The following is a 16,918-nucleotide window of genomic DNA, read 5'->3' on the forward strand; positions in this document are numbered from 1 at the left end:
GAAATCACTTCCCAAATAATTGGATACTGGATTAAAAAAAAAAATAGAGACTGGAAAATTAGCTCCAAAGACAGTTTTTGCCTTTCTCTGAGAAGATTTTTCAGGAACAAAAGAATTTAATTTTTTCCCAGCAATGCCAACTCTTTCCACCTCCCTTCTCATTCCCAAGAATTTCTTCTGACTTGCAGTGTTACACCAAACACCTGATCCCAGCACTGCTCCAAAGCACCTCATGGCAGGGTGAGGTACAAGAGGTACACCTTGGACAGCATCTGGAAAGTGAAATCAGCTTTCCTCCTGGCCATAAGCTCAGAGCCCTGGACATTTTGCTAAATAAACTCCCCTGTTGAAGAGGTCTGCTGAAAAAAACCTTCAGTGATTTTCCTGCTGCCTCCCTCATCAAGGAAAACACTGAGGGGGGAACAAAAAAAACCCAAAATCTTATTTTTAACAAACAAATCTGGGTGGTGGGCATGCTCTGGACTGTCTGGCAAAGTTCTTCCCTTCATTTGCACAAGCAAAGGGCTGGTCAGCACTGGTTTCACACCAGCTGCTCTGCCAGAAATGTTCCTTGCTTGCACCGTTTCATTGTAAGCCCTTTATCATCTCTTTGTCCCAGGCAAACACACCCCGTGCAGCACAGAAACCCGTCACCCCACACACTGCTGAGGCCCTCAGTCCCTTTGTGCAGGCTGTTTCATTTCATAAACTCAAGGGTCACTTTTATTGTGGTCTCTGCTAAATGAAATCACAAAAGCAATTTAAAATCGCTTAAGCAAATCATGAAAGATGCAATATGAGGAAAGGGCTGTGAATAATGGTTAGCCTAAAGCATTGCAACAAAGGGAGTGACTGTGCTTCTGTCAGGTCCTTTCTCTTGGTCTGTATCCTTCATGCTGAATTCCTCATCTTCTGCCTAAGATTTTGGGCAGGAACTCATCAAAGGAGAAAGCCACTCTTATCAAATTTCTAACATTGCCTGCTATTCTTCATGGAAAAATGATCTGCAGGATGTAGAGAGAGCTGCAACCGAGTCTGGCATTTCAGATATGCAGTAGCCAGAAAATAATAACAAAAACACAGGATACCATTTTTATCCTGGAAATTATTTTCTGGGGGGGGGGGGGGGGGGGGGGAATGTCAGTGTAGCCTGTGAACTTCATCCTTATCTGACCAGCATTCAGAAGAAACTTCTGGCTGCCTCCAGCCAGAAGCTTTGTCCCAGTAGGCAATAGTCCAATATAGAACAAAGTTGGAGGTGACTAAAATGGCTGTGAGATAAATGATCAAGCAACTTTTCTTTCCATCCCATCTCCCATCATCAGCAATATGTTTCACAGAATATTTTTGTTGCTCAAGGAGTATTTTCTTACAGCTCTGAAAAGCTCTGTTCACTTTTCATCAGGCCCTTTACTTGTATGGCACAGGCTCCCATGCTTCCTTATCCTACAAGCAGAGCAAGTGTTTTCTCAGATATTCCTTGGTGTCCTGGATCCTGTGAGATCAGATTTCCCAGCTCTCAGTGCCCAGATGAGGGTGACAATTCTCCTTAATGCAGCACAGGCACCCAGCAAGAGTCAGTCCCTCTCTGTGTCACCCAAGATAAAAGATGCCTGGACTCACAAGTCAAAGTGATGCCTGAGAGCTCCACTGGACCAGATTTCTCTGGGTCAGAACTCATTTCTACTCATGTTTTCTTGATCTAGGTTTGCTAAGGCAGCCACAAATCAGCAGCATTCAAGGAATTTACAAAACCAGCAGTTGGCTTTGGTGCCTTTGGCTGGGGTGGGGGAAAGAAGAAAAGGAGAGGATTTGATGCAGGAGTCTCAAAGTGAAGGTCAAAAACCACACTCAGCATCACAAGAGGCATTTGAAAAGCCTGAACTTTTGCTGTGGTGATGCTCAACTCTGTTGAGGAGGAAGGGACACCCAAATTTGCCTCTTGTGGCCAGCATCTCAAAGCCTGCAAACCTGAGGCTTCCATCTGGACCTACTGGACAATATTCAAAACTGGATTAAGGTGCTGCAGCAGACCTTCATCTATAAAATATGATCCAAGCAGAACCTGTACATCGGAAAACAGCAGAAATTCTGCAGATGGTGGGCCAGATATGCCCTTATTTTAAGCCAAGGTTCACATTGGATCTCAACAACACCTTCTCAAGTAGCCACACTCTGCCAGCCACAAAACAATCCTGCAGAGACACAGCCCATGAGCCTGAGGATCCCCAAAAACTGGAGAGGATTGGGTGAATTTCCTCTCCAGCTGTTCATAAGGTTCCAATCCTGCTGCATCACCTGACCACCAACCTAAGGATCCCCAGAGTATCTGGACAGGTCAGCATGGAAGCAGTAGAGGGGATGGCCCAGAAAAGAAGAGCATTTTATTTCTTCCCTCAAGAAGTGTCTCAATAAATACTTTTAGCATACCCCCCCCTCCAAAAAGAAAATCCCTTCTAAGCTTATGCATGATAATAACATTTCCCACATTTTCAATTAGCTCAAATAATCTCGCTAAAAGCTATTGATAACCCACCTTTAGCTGCGAGCACACTGCACCTGTGTGTGCAAGGAGACAAGCCATGCCTGACAGAGGGAGAGGCAATGAGAAATGAACTGCCTGAAATTAACTTTAAGCGTCCAAGTGATTAAACCATTGTGCTGTGATTGTGTAGGATACTGCCTTTCTTCGGCAATTAAGACTGTATTGATCAGCTAGCAGGAGGAAAGGGGCCGGCAGAGCGATGCTCATTCAGGCTGCCATAATTAAGAGTGATCATCTATTGTTCTGGAGCACACGGCACAGCCCAGCCCCATCAGGCTCTTCCCTCTCCCTTCCCTGGCCCTCACTCCCATGAACACGTGGATGGAGCATCTGCTTGGAGTGAGAATTGGAGCAGGACTGGCTGAAGTTGCTCTGTAGCACGTCAGGATTAAATTTATATCTTCCACCATCCATTCAGCCCAAGAGAAGCAGCTTATGCTGTGTACTAGCAAGGTGGGGAAAAAACGAGGGCAAAAATGGAGCATGAGAGAACACATGAAAGAACACATGAGAGAACACAGACCACCACATCTGAAAGCAGTTCTTGGGCTGACCATGGGGCAACAAAGCTCACCAAGACTTTTGGGAAATTGCACCACTGCTTTTGTGTGGGCCATTCCATTGAGAACACTTTCTCAAATAGATCTTCCTGCTCCCAAAATTAATCTTTAAAAAAAAAAAAAAAGTCATTTTTAAATGTATTTTTTCCCTTCCCAAATGCACTCTATCAAATTTTCTACCCTTAAACACAGCTTGAAATTGGCTTCTTATTTCTATCGTAACTAGCAAATTTCTTTCTTACAACTTCTGCTGAACCCTAGCTAACATACAGTGTTGCTTTGCCTTTCTTCACTTTCATGGCTCCAGCCTGGGAAAATTCGCATGGAATAACAGCATTTAAAATATCAGCTGACAGACTGTAAGTTCATCATTTCTATGACAGAAGTCCTTGGGCATTTAAACTCTTGTGGTAAAGGGTATTTCCTTACTTAATTATTCTAGTTCCCAGTATATCACTTCTCAGGGTATGGATGGTACTTACTGTGAGCCTCAGAAAAACGATCCATGTCAGTCAAAGTGTGTTATTGTGGGCTTGGGGGAGCACTTGGATCACTTCCTCATGAAGACTACAGAATGCAGCACCTGAAAACACACTTCCTCAGAAAGCAGGGGAATGTGCCACTGAGCCACATCACCCCAGAAGGGATGCAGTGATTTATTATTCATCAACAAGACCTTGCAAAACCCTGTGCTGGCATCCAAAACACAGTGATAATCACAGATATTTTCCTTCACCTCTGTGGATTGCTATCAAACTTAGAACAAAGAGAAAAGATTTGCATACCAGGGTGACATTACTTGCCACAGCCACAAAGCAAGTAGCCTAATCTTCAGCTTGGTCCTTTAAACCTAAGTGTGTATTCCCAGTTGTTTATTGGAACCCACAAGTGTGACTGAAGCTTTCTCATTTTCCAGGTCTGTCCCAGCCACTGAGCTAAAAGCACAGACTGACAAGTAGGGCTGGCACACAGTGTCTGTGTGCAGCCCACATTCATGTAGCACCTTCCTTCATAATAATAAGTCAAGGACTCTGTCCTATCCTCCCAAACTTGTCAGCCTCGCTTCACTTTAAATCCATCTCACTACTTAGTCACAGTTCTTGTTTTGGTAGATGAGATGTGGCCTTGCCATTATTTTTTCAGTTCTCTGGCCCTTGTGAAGATCATTGTTCATCTCTGTTAGCCCATGTTCTCTGCTGAACACAGATCTGCTTCCTGCCTTTCCATGAGGAGCATTTGCATTTCCTGCTGCTTGACAAAACCCCTGCCCATGATAACAGTACATCCAGGTACTGGCACTCTGCAATTTCATTTCACTGCCCTGCCCCAATCCTGCCTCCCTGCTGACTTTCAGTGCTACAAGCTGCTGCAGGACAGGAGTTGGAGATCTCTGCTTGGCTCCTTTCCTTCCTCTCATAAGCTCAGTGTTACTGAACAGCTCCTGCCCAGGCAGAGTAAAGGGTTAATCACGGAGATCTGGAAGAGGCAGCGCTGTCCTGTCACAGAGCTGCCCTTTTGGCTCTTCCTCACACATCCACACTGCTCACATAGCCTGCATTCCTCCCCGTTAACACCATTAAGCTTTGACCTGAACTAGACATCGAGCTAAATATGTGTGCACCTGTCCCCTTATAATGACCTGCTATTATCATTTTCCACCCCTCTTTTTTGATTGATGGATATTATATGCAGAGTGACCCTCAGGATTTTTTCCCCCCGTCTTTTTGTTAGGCCTTGCTAAAGCAACCTGCAAATTAATTTAATATCCTCTTTTGGTTGGGAGCTATGAAACGAGGGCTCGGGGCTGATGATGCGTAAACCATTTGTGGCATGTATTTAATCTCTGGACAATGGATAGAGATGTTAGTGCATGCTACACTAAGTTCTATTTACGCTGGCTATTAAGTGCAGTCAAGCTGAAGGCAATCGGAGCACATTACAGGGCCTAATGGGAGAGGATGCTACACAACAGTACATTAAAGACTGAAAATGAATTAAGAAGGAAGCATGGTAGAGAAAGCAGACAAGGAAAGGGTTCTGTATACAGATAACTCTTATTGACAGCACAAATATTCTTGTACTCTGAGTTCCCAAATCCAATTTTGGTATTGGATACCACTCTAGAGGGAATGTTTTGAATTCCATTTTCATGCAGATACAAAATGACTCGCAGCCAGCCTGCCCCTCCCACCTCCACCTCAGTGGTTTGCATAACCTGATGCTGGGAAATGCATCCCCTTTTTCTGCCTTGCAAAGCTAAGCCAGATCCCTCTTGACCACCTAAATCAGGCTAAACTTTGTCAGCCTGCTCTCTGAAATGAGTCTACCCCAGGAATGACAAGTAAACCTTGCTGCATTCCCAGTCCTGCTCACTCTCCTTGGCACTTCTTGCTCTGTCACTGAGAAAATTCAAGCCCTCTGGGAAAGACAGGAGAAAAATGTACAGTGGGAGCAGCCTGTGAGTTGTGAACACTACATCTTTGCTTTTGCCTTTATTGTCCCTGTTATCTGGATGGGGAGAATTTTGAGATGGGAAAATACTGGCCTGCTGTCTTTTCAAAAACCAAGCTCCAGAACTCAGCAGTGGCACTACTTTATTCCATCTCACACATACAATTTTATGAGTTTACTTTTCGGTGTAAAAATCTCTATTTGTGAAGAGACTGACTTGCTATGTCTTCCTGACTATGGTGGCTTCACTTAAACTGGTGAAAGAAAAGTCCAGTTTATAATTAAAAACTTGCACATAAGGAAAGGAGAAGCAGCAACCAACCTACTAAAGCCACATGTTCACACTGATCAGCTCTGCTCACTGTTTCACCAAGGTTTTCCCAAGATCCAGCTCTGGCTGACACTTGTTCTGCCAGGCTGCAGAGACTGACCTGACCCACTCCCTGCTCCCCCAGTGCTGGCAAATAAATTGTGCCCTGAAAACATCTGCCCATGGTAGATTTGACACTTATCTTAGGACAATATTCCTTTGACTCAAGGCTTCCCTGGCTGTCCTGCCAAGACCTTCCCTGACTGTCAAAGGCTGGCCACCAACCCTGGCAGAAGAGCCCCACCACTGAGTGCTGAGGACAAGCCCAAGGAGCGTGTCCTCCCTTCCTTTGCAACTCCCAAAGGTCAGGCTTGCCTCTCACAAGAAGCTCCTTGCTGCTTTTGGCAGGTTGGACTTCTCCACCAACTTGATGGCAACAGAAAATACCTCTTAATAATCAGAAAAATAAACCCTATTTATACCCAGTAAGTACACTAAGAATGGACAGAGCCTGCAAGGAACCAGGTGCTCTCTGACATCCCAAAAGCCTGAGACGACACCTGGATAAGACAAGACAGTTTTCCTTCAGAATAAGATCGTGCTAAAGAAAAGTTTTTCTTTCTTTTGGGTGTCCAAGTCCTATTGATCCATGTGGATCCTTCCATTTCTTGAAGCGCAGAGTGAAGGGCATAAAGGAATTACTTTTCACATAGTCAGTTTATCCCAAGAGTAGTTCTGGCAATAAAAGGAAAGAATATTAAAATCCTTTAATGACCATCCTGGTTTGGCAGCAAGGGAGAGTTTTTGGTCTTTTAAAATGCTAGCCCAGTAAAAAAAAATAATAAAAAAAATCAATTCATTCCTAACACAAACAGAAATATAGCGAAACCAATACCTGAGCTTAAACTACTACATACACAGGAATTCAAACTAATCTGTTCAAGGCAGACATTGACTAGCCAGTGACTTTGTCTGGTTACAAGGAGCAAACTTGCAGTTGAGCTCTGCAGGAAAAGAAGTGCAGTTGTTTGCAAGCAAACCTCCCATGTCCAAGACAAATTACTTTCACACGGTATTTGGATAGGGCTGGAGGGAAGAGAAAGGAAAGAAGTGTTATTTCATGGAGGTCTTTTTCCTTGGCTGCTGAAATACTTCCTCCTCTCAAGGATATTCTTGTAACAAGTGTCATTTCTGTTTTCCAGCGCAAAACATATTCTGGAATAAATATATAATTTACATTTTCTATTAAACATACCTTAATTATTTATTTAATAATTTGCCTAGGAAATATAGCCTTGCTTAGGTTTATGGAGATTTAAGACCATCTCATATTTCTGTAGGAAGTTCCTTTGGTCACTGTCATTGGAGTTCAGAGCCTGTTGTGATACCAAGGCAGCTGAATTAACTCTGGGCTGTTTGTAGGAGGCAGATGCTACACAGCTACCATGGGCTCTACTGTGTCTGATAATTTTAGCACAACTTCCTGCTCCATTCCTGCATCCACAGGACACATGAATTGTGGCAGCACACAGCTGCACACTCAGTACTCAGCTCACAGCCACAACCTTTCAACAACGCCCCAAGAGTGATCAGGCAAATGGCAAACCCAAAAAACCCTTTTTGGGTGTTGAAGGTGATGCTCAGCTGCTGTGATCTGCAGAATAGTTCAACAATTAACTGTTTCGACATCAATTTGAGATCCTTTTTTTAAAAGCATCCTGGGAGGTGTAAGAGTAAGGGAGAGAAGTGAGCAAGAGTTTCCTTCCAGCTAGCACTAAAAATCCAGTCACAGCTTTCTTTTTCACCTTCTTGAGTTTCCCTGTCTTCCCATCCCCAGCAAAAGACGGGGTAAGCAGAAGAAAGAAATAGTCTCAAAACTCTTACAGACCTCAAAACTTCTCATCAGGAGAGAAAAGGCTGCATGAAATCAACTTGCAGCCTTGGAGGAAAGGAGAGGGAAGGAAAAGCGAGTCAGGAAGCAGAGCAGTATCACACAAAATCAGCAAGAAATATTTATCAAAGACCCAAAGGTCCTCTTTTCCTGGAGTTAACAGGACCAAATTCCCACTGTGGCCAAAGAAGAAGGTGCCCCTACCTTCAGAGCACCCCTCACTGGTCATTGGTGAACCAGGAAGATTCTCTGAGGCCACCTGCAAGGACCTGTGAGTAACACAAGGCTGGCAGCACTTTGCACTTTGCTTCCTCACTGAGGGCTATCCAGCTTAACAAGTTCTCCACAGTTCAGGGAGTGTTTCAAAGGTTCAAAGTTTCTTGTTGTTTATAAGAAGAATGTCTCAGTTTATCACCAATGCAATAAAGCTGCTGAAAATAATCATCATAATCAGCGGATGCAGCCCAGCTGGAACGTCACAGTCCAAGGCAGCACCTCCCCAGCCCAGATAGAACCATCACCTGCTGATCATTAAACTCTCTGAAAGCCAGTGCACAAATGAGAACCCGCTGGGCAGTGCCATGGCCCTTTGTCAGGGGTTAAAACAAGCAACAAGGCAGGGTGAAGGACTTTGAAAATAGCCCTGTGAACACTTATCTGCTGGGATCCAGCTTCATCTGGAAGGCCTCACCATCATCATCTTGTCTAACACGCCTCTCTGGGCACTCTGCACATCCTCAGATGGCCAAACCACTCCTTGGTGCTGCCTCACATGGGCTGACATGAGGTAAGGGAGCAGAGGCTTCTGGAGTCACACTGCCATTGCAACACCATCAATTTGAATACATTGCTCTAGAAGAAAAAAAACTTGTTTTCATTATTAACAAAAATAAATAAATCTACATTTCTAAAACTGTCACTGTCTCTGATCCACTGGGATGTCCAGAGAATATGCCATTGCTCACACAAACATGGGAACACTCCCTCTTCTTGCAGGCAACCAGAGAAATCTGTGGGGTGTGTGGAAGGAGGGGGCAGGACAAGCAAACAGTAAAACCTTCTATTGAAGGCAGAGATGAAAGACAGAGAAGAGTGGGAAGGCAATACATTAAACAAAGCAGAGGAATGCACTGCTTTGTCCAGCTGCTCCTGATGATGAGCAGAGCAGGCCCATATGATGTGAAGTGGAGGAACCACAAAAATGATCACATAGTATTAAATTAAGATAGTGAAAAAATGACAGCCCACAACCCCTGATTTTGTTTTCCAAATCACAGGCTCACATGCCTGTTGCCCAGGATTTATGCATTGGGGTAGATGGCAAAGGGTGGGAAACCCATAATTCCCATACAAGTTACAAAATACTTCTCCTTTCACAGAGAATCCATGGGTTTGGTTTGTCCCAATGACTTTGTGATGTTTGTACAGATGATAGATACTGAGTATCCCCCTGGCAACCTGGGACAGAACAGGGTAAATAGAGGTGCTGAGGGTAGGAAAAGCACAGTGTCTGATCCGGGAGGCTGATAGGGGAGCACAGGTAAGCACAAGGGTCAGCAAGGGAGGTTAGAGCCTGAGTTTGGTGGAGAAAAAACATTGGTTCAACATGACTGCTGAAGAAATACAGTATGATTCTGCACGAGCTGCTTTATTGGGAGTTACACATTTATTTAACTGACTTAAAATCATTTTAAACATCCATGCAAGGTTTTTGGATTCTGAGACATCTTTGGCAGCACAACAAAAGAACAGAGGCTTTAAAATACTGTATTAAACAGGAAATTGTTCAGCTCTCCACTGAAAATCTCTTCCCACCTCATTTTCCGCATTCTTTTGCACTCTTCATCATTGTGGAAATTGAATTTTTAGGCGCTCTCAAAATGTCCACAGCAGATAGTCTTGGCAAATCCAGCTCTCAAGGAGAAAGGCAGATGAAGGGGTCTGCAGCCCCACACTATCCCTTCCTGCCATATCTGACACCTTGTAGATTGAGATGAGTCTGCTGTGGAAAAGTGAATATTTTTATTTTCTAGTTCCCCTAAGGAGTTTCTCAGTGACAACCTTTGCCTTGTAACCTGTAGGTCAAGCAATTACCTCAGGTATATCCATTTACCAAACTGTAGCTTTCTCTTTTTATGTTTTTAATATATTCTTCAATCAGAAGGGGTTGAAATAATTATACTTCAATATTTTGATTTGCTGAAAGTTTTTGGGAAAGAACATTAAAATAATCCCTCATATACCTGAAGTGTCTTGCCCTCCTCAGTATTATTTCCTCAGTCCTAGTTTTCTTGCTCTCTTTTCCATATAGAACACTTTATTCTGTAATTTTTATTTCAAAAGGTATAAAACCCCTGGCTATCCATCCCAACTCTCCAGTAGTTCTCAGCAGCCTATAACAATGCCAGCTTCTTCAAGGATCAGTTTTACATGGTTTTTCCTAGCTTCGTCATGAAACTTGTAAAATGAGGAGCTGGTTCATTGTTAACCCACCTTCCACAATTTCACTTTACATTTTATAGCAACTTTGATATTTTAAAAAACAGCCCTCTGCCTCTCTCCTTCCCTTACCACTGTATTTCATTAACCAGCAGTGCACGAGCTGAGCTGCAACATTCAGAGAATCAATAACCAAAAACTTTCGCTCACCTCTCCGTGCCTCACTGAACATCAGACCATAACACCCCCTGGAAAATATATATTAGGGATGTTACAAGGTCTGTTGTTACCAAACTCGATTCATTTCAGCCCCTTCCATGCAGGACCAATAAACACATGCTCTTTTCACCTACAAATCCCCAACAGCCTCTGCAATTAATACCTAATTAACAAACAAAGGCAGAGATGCCAGGTGGAACAGCACAAACCCATTCACAGCTCACAAAGGGAACAATTAACTCCTGCCAGCTAAGGACAGTGAGAAAAATATTTTGTTATTGAATAAAGCCCTCCTGGCAGGGTTGGATGTGTTTATAAAATAAAATAAACCAGCTCCAGTTCAAGTGCAAGATGCGGGCTCTGAGTCAGGAATTGCTTTTGGTAGGCCAGGGGCTGGACCAGAGGGTCATTATCATTCCCTTCTGACAATAGGACCATAAATCCACTGTCCTTCCAACAACTTTTAAACAGATTATTTCTGTATTTTGTCAGCCGTGAAGTTGCTCCCACAAGAGATAAAGCAGACTTCACCATCGAATGAGCTAAAAACTGCACAAATTGGCTTCCTCCAGCAAACCTCACACTTGTACACAGCAAACAAATTAACAACAACATCTGTGGAGGGGAAAAAATGTCGTCACTGTTCCCAGCTTTAGTGAAGATGTGCTTGAGCTCCAACTGAGGTTCAGCTCATGGGGTTTGGCTGCCTGAGACGTGAGCTTGGTGCACATGTGTGTCCTTGCAGGGTAAATCACTGTCTGTCCCTGTCAGGGGAGCCCAGGGAAGGTGGCTGCAGCAGGACTCAGTCATCCTATTCCCTCTGCATCCTCATCTGAGGCTGGAACTGGGGAAGTGCCCACACCCACCCCCCTGCCCGTCCTTGTCCCATTTTCTCTGAATCTGCAGCACTTTGTCTGGTGGGTACCCCTGGCCTCAGAGCTTTCAGAGGGGTTCTGCTCTCAGCCCACCCTCCCTGGGTTTGGGCAGGTGAGTGTAAAGAGCACCAGCTCTGGTTCATACTCAGCAAGGCAGGGATGGATCCTCTCCAGGGAGAGTTCTGCAAGTGGGCAAAGAGCAGGGTCAACCTCTCCTGCTCTCTGGCCATAAATGACACATTAATTATATTTAAAGTTAAGAACTTTTTCTGTTCTGTACTGTACAGTTGTAAGGAAAGGAACATCATTCTTATTAGTACAGAGATGTTCCTTGCCCCATCCCTGGAAGTGTTCAAGGCCAGGTTGGACAGGACATTGAGCAACCTGTCCTAGCAGAATGTGTCCCTGCCACGGCAGGGGGTTGGAACAAGATGACCTTTAAGGTTCCTTCCAACACAAATCAATCTGCAATTCTGTATCTGGGATAATAATAAAGATAACTCTATGAAAAATCTACTTTGCTCTCAAGTCTGAGTTTTCTTTGCAAGCACTGTGTTTCTGTTGGAGCAGGTATCAAACCAGGACTTGGCAGTGCCCATGGGCACAGGTTCCCCAGCCCTGCTGTCAGCTGCACATCCAAACATTAAACTCTGTTTTTTCAAAATTACTATTCATATATTTCCCACCAACTACCCAGGCTCTGTGCTGGGGGTTTTTAACTCCCAGGTACCAGGTCAGCACCTGAAGATGTATTTGGAAGGGGACAGATGTGGCAGTACCAATTGTTGGTTTCTCTGGGTCTGGATTGAAGGCACTTGAGACAGTAGTTCATGTTCAGACTCAAGTGTTTATTATTTCTTATCAGTAAAACAGTCTCACAACCATGAATTCACAGCTTTTCATTAGAAGGCACAAAATGGCTAACAATCTCTTGTTACAAGGTCTTTTAAGACTAAACTATCCAATTAAGAAAGGACACTTAGATTATTTTCCCTTTTAACCCAATAATGGATCCCACAGAGCTGCAATGTGGACTTTTCTGACCAATTACAAAATGCCACCCAAACCCATGAAGAAGAATCATGAAGAAGAAACCCAGGACGACACCCTGTGCCCTCCATCTTGCTTCCATCCACAACACACTAAAAATCCCAAAACCTAAATTTCTTACCAAGTGACACACCTACACTACCCTCTCACTACACCAATCTACTTCACACTTTTGTGGATTCTAGTTTATCTTGAAGTCTAGGAAACTTTCTCCATGAATGAGGGTCAAAGCCAGTGATCCCTGGGTGTCAGGGCACCCCACAGCAGACAGAGAAATATTCCTGGTGCCCTGGGTTTCCACAGACAGACACCAGTGCAGCAGCAGCTGTCCCATCCACCCACCCTGCCAGGGCTCACGTGGTGACACTCAGTGCCCACCTGCCCTTGCCCTCAGGTTTATTTTCAGCCACTGTGATGTGACCCTGCTCTTTGCTAAGTCCTGCACTCCAACACCAGTCACATTCCCACTGCAGCCAATGCACGCACAGCTCCCAAGTCCTGCATGGACTAGCCAGTAAATCAGGGCTGTAAAAGTATTTTTGGCCCCGTGCCCAGTATGTGTACCTCTTAATCCCTAATTCCAATTGTGTAAACAAGGCATGACATAACGGGTGTGCCATGGAAATATGCTCTATAAAGTTGATTACCGTGCTTCATCCCATTAGAACAGCAGTCACTGTAAGGCTCTAGATAAGGCTAAAGCAATTTATTTGTGTTTCTAAAGGAGATGGGCACATTTTGGCTTTTCAGGGCATGATCAAACTTGACAGGCGGACTCTAGAGCTATTTTGCAGCTCTTATAACAGCACATTTCAACCTGTACTGGGTAGGAATTTTTAAACCAGATATCCTAAAAGGTCAGATCAACTGTGGCTGTTTCTCAAGTATGCAAAGAGGAGAGCATTAAAAGCCTTGGATTTCCTGGGTGACCTCTTCAGCCAGATGTCAATCCAGCTCTTGCTCTCTCCTGAGTGCAAAGGCAGCTCTGGGTGCTTTTGGAGGTCAGGAGCTCCAGGCATGAGAGAAAGAAGAGCTGCAGCCATGTCCCCGTGCAGCCAAGCTGACTGTCACAGGAGGATTTTGTGCTGGGATGACAGGAGGCAGCTGTGCTCCCCTTGTCCATCCAGAAACCTCCAACAGCCTCATGCAGCTCCCAGCTCCAACCTGCAGCCCACAGGTCAGGCCTGAAACCCCAGCTGAGGATCACCCAGAGCTTTGTGACAAAGCTGGGACTGAGCCCAGGTCTGCTGAGTGCCCTCCCAGAGCTGCCAGCTGCTGGAGGGTGAGCACTCAGGTCAAGACTTTCCTACAACACTCACTTCCCATGGCACTGCAGCTCCAAAGGGAGCCAAACACCCATCACGGACCTCTGTTCCAGAGGAATTGTGGACAGGCAAAACTCAGAACAGCTGAGCCCAGGTTTTCTTTCCCTGCTTCACAGGTTGAGGCCAAAATTCTCAAAAAACACAAGGAACCTTCCTTGAACCTGCCCCAGGTTTGCAGCAGGCAGGAAACCTTTGCAGTTTCAGATTTCACTTACAAATCAGCTCTGAGGAAAACAGCTACTGTGATCGAAGGCATTAAAAATTTATATAATTAACACAAATCAAGGGTATAATATACATCAACTTGTGCATGAGTTCAAAAGCTCTTGTTAAAGCCATAAAAGCCAAGGAATTTTTCCATTATCTCAAAAAGAGCTTGATAAAGTCTTTTGCTTGTAGAATTAAGCCTGTAGCAGCTGGTAGGGTTACTGAACCAGCTACAGCAGCCTTGTGCTGTGTTATAAAGACAACTCTGTAGCTGGAGAAGAAACGATAACGTGCATTCATATTGGCATTTTTAATCTGATTCTTTAAGCATCTCCCACCCTCTCCCTCTGTCACCTCTTGAAAAGGTTTTTCAGACTGGAACTGTACTTGAATTTAGTCTAATTGGAAGGAAATGTGAGACCCAAATCTTGGTTCTCATTGGCATGGAGACACTTGCATACAATCACGGTATGCAAAACAGCAGAAGTCTGAATTCATAATTGGACGTTCCAAAATGTAATTATGAAAGATGAAATGCTCCTTTCAATGAGAAGGCTGTAAATAGAATAATTAATTTTGTGTTTGCTTGAACAATTCTGTATTATGGACCTTACACTGGAACTGAAATTAATTAAGTGCACCAGGATTTATGGAGGAGGTGAAGAGAGAGGGAAAAAAAAGAATTAATCTGAAGTAAAAGATAGATGACTTTGTGAGTGTAATGATGCGTTAGTCTGGGGTATTCTTTAACAAATTTAGCAGGCATGTTCTGGGTACAAACAGCACTCACTGACAGAATTATCTCAACTAATGCAGCTGCTGGACTCTGAGCAAATTGAGATTGCAGATGAGTACTTTAGATTTAGAGCTATTAACCCTCTGTGTGCTGGAGATGTGTTTCCATTCCCTGCGTGGCAAGGACGGCTGTGTGTCCCTTGTGCCAAGGTCTGCAGGACATGGCTGTGCAGCAGCTCCCTGGGCTTGTGTGAGCACACACAAACACACGTGAATATGCACAGGGAAACACAGGAACACACAGGAGCACACACAGGAAGACACACAAACACAGGAACACACATGAATACACACAGGAGAACACACAGGAACACACACAAACAGGAACACACATGAATACACACAGGAACACACATGAATACACACAGGAACACCCACAAACACCAAGGAACACACACAAAGACACACAAACACCCACAAACACCCAGGAACACATGCACAAACACACAGGAACACACATTCTGGCATGGTTGGACATCCGGCAGTTCTGGGAGAGCAGCAGAGGAGAGGCAGAGCACTCACAGAAGAGGGAAGGGAAATGAGGAGAGCAGAGCTCAGAGGACTCTCTCCGAGGACTCAGGGACAGAAGGGATAGTGGCTACCACCAGTTGTGATTTTTAAAGCAAACAAAACCCAAGTGAGCAGCCAAAGGAATAACTGTAAACCAACAGCTTAGCTGTGACAAGCTGTTCCTGAGGTCATTTCAAATGGAAAGCCAGAGTTATTCCTTTCCTCTGCTAAGATCAGGCTATAAAAACCCAGGTGTAAAAATCTCTTCTGACACTTCATTCAGAAGTAAAGCACTTTCCAGCCCTGAATGAACGAGGGATTTCAGATTTACCAGCCTGGCAAAGACCCCTGAGACACCCGGGGCAGTAAGCACTTCCAACATCCGGAGCAGTCTCTCACAAGACATTTCCAGTCCCATAAACGTTATGGCTTTACTGGTGTAATTTTGAATAAAATAATCAATGTGATACTTCCCCTCCTCAGAGTCACTCTGAGGCAGCACTTTGTGGAGTGTTGGCTGGGCTGTGCAGGATTCCTGCCCCATGCAGGGACACTCTGGAGTCTGTGTCTGTGCAGTGTCAGCTTTCCCTGCCCGAGGACAGGCTGCTGAGAGACACATGGCAGCTGGAACCAGCCCCCTGGGAATTCTGTGAGACTCTGGGAAGCAGCCAATGAGGATGTGCTGGGGCAGCCCTGGAACAGAGGGAGAAGCACAAAGTATTGAAGAGAAGATCCCTTATCTCTGCTTTATCATCTGCTCCTCCTCTGCTGGGATTTCTTTGCTGGGGAAGAAGTTTCTCAAGGCTGATTTTATTCCTTAGTGGGGATAGGATTCCTCAGTGCAGGACTTCCTTGTGTTTCACAGGCATCTGCTCCCAGAGGCTGACGATGCAATTAACACAAATTGTACCACAGTTTATCAAAGTCCAGCATGACAAACTTCTCCAAAGTCACTTCTCCTTGGAAAGCTGTGCTTGGTGAAGTCACAGGGATGGGAAAGGTGTGAAACCCATAATGCTGAGACACAACCTGAGATGCTCACAGCCAGGGCAGGTGGTGGAGTGTGAGTCTGAAACGTGTCCTTGCTCTTATCAGATCAAGCTGTTCCCAAGCCTCAGTGTCACCTCTGGGCTGGAGGAGACTCCACAGAGATGTGACTGCTTTGCACCACCATATGGAAATAAGGCCCTCCTTCCCCAGGGAAAAAAGTGCTGGGATTGCAGCTTCTAAGAGCTGGAAGCTGCCCGGAGGATGTTACCAACTCCACACATTGATCTCTGGGTAGCAGAGTGCACTGGGGTACAATGCCTATTTGCTTGCTAATATTTGTTTTCATTTTCCACAATAAAATGCTAAATATGAACTAGTGTTACTCTGCCTTAAATTGCAACAAGAGCTGCATTTTCCACTTGCTTGGTTATAGCTCTTTAAGTGATACATTATATTGTTTGCCAGAATACTTCTACAAAGTCTTTGCTTCATTTAACTTGTAGAACAATTCAGCCAGATTGGTCTATAAAAGGTGTACTTAAAATCAGGATTACCCCAGGACTCGAAAATGCTGGGTGCTAAAAAGCAGTCTCTCATTTCCCATGGCCTTCTGAGCATCTGAACATATTTATACCTTCTGCATTGCAGCAAACTTAATCAGAAGGACAGGCTTGCTAACATCTGTGCATTCCATTCACTTCTGGAGTTGTCTCAATCTCTCCTGAAACCTGATTCTGGCTGTCAGAGCACA

General features: G+C 44.5%; 1 long non-coding RNA gene across 8 annotated transcripts in view; it reads right to left on the reverse strand.

Annotated features, from left to right (window-relative positions):
* The window catches only part of LOC135282141 (uncharacterized), a 29,825-nt gene extending 19,279 nt beyond the window's left edge, over positions 1-10,546 (reverse strand). For 2 of the 8 annotated variants that reach the window (XR_010348451.1, XR_010348456.1), the window contains exons 1-4: positions 10,407-10,546; positions 9,573-9,759; positions 7,962-8,609; positions 3,588-3,688 (exon numbers count right to left, since the gene is read on the reverse strand). This is a non-coding gene — a long non-coding RNA (uncharacterized LOC135282141). Of the gene's footprint in view, positions 1-1,145; positions 3,212-3,587; positions 3,700-6,426; positions 6,953-7,961; positions 8,610-9,572; positions 9,760-10,406 lie in introns of those variants that run through there. The other 6 variants (XR_010348454.1, XR_010348450.1, XR_010348453.1 and 3 more) reach the window with 5 other exon arrangements.
* Positions 10,547-16,918: the final 6,372 nt, after the last annotated feature.

This window comes from Passer domesticus, chromosome 16, assembly GCF_036417665.1.
Source record: "Passer domesticus isolate bPasDom1 chromosome 16, bPasDom1.hap1, whole genome shotgun sequence".
NCBI lineage: Eukaryota > Metazoa > Chordata > Aves > Passeriformes > Passeridae > Passer > Passer domesticus.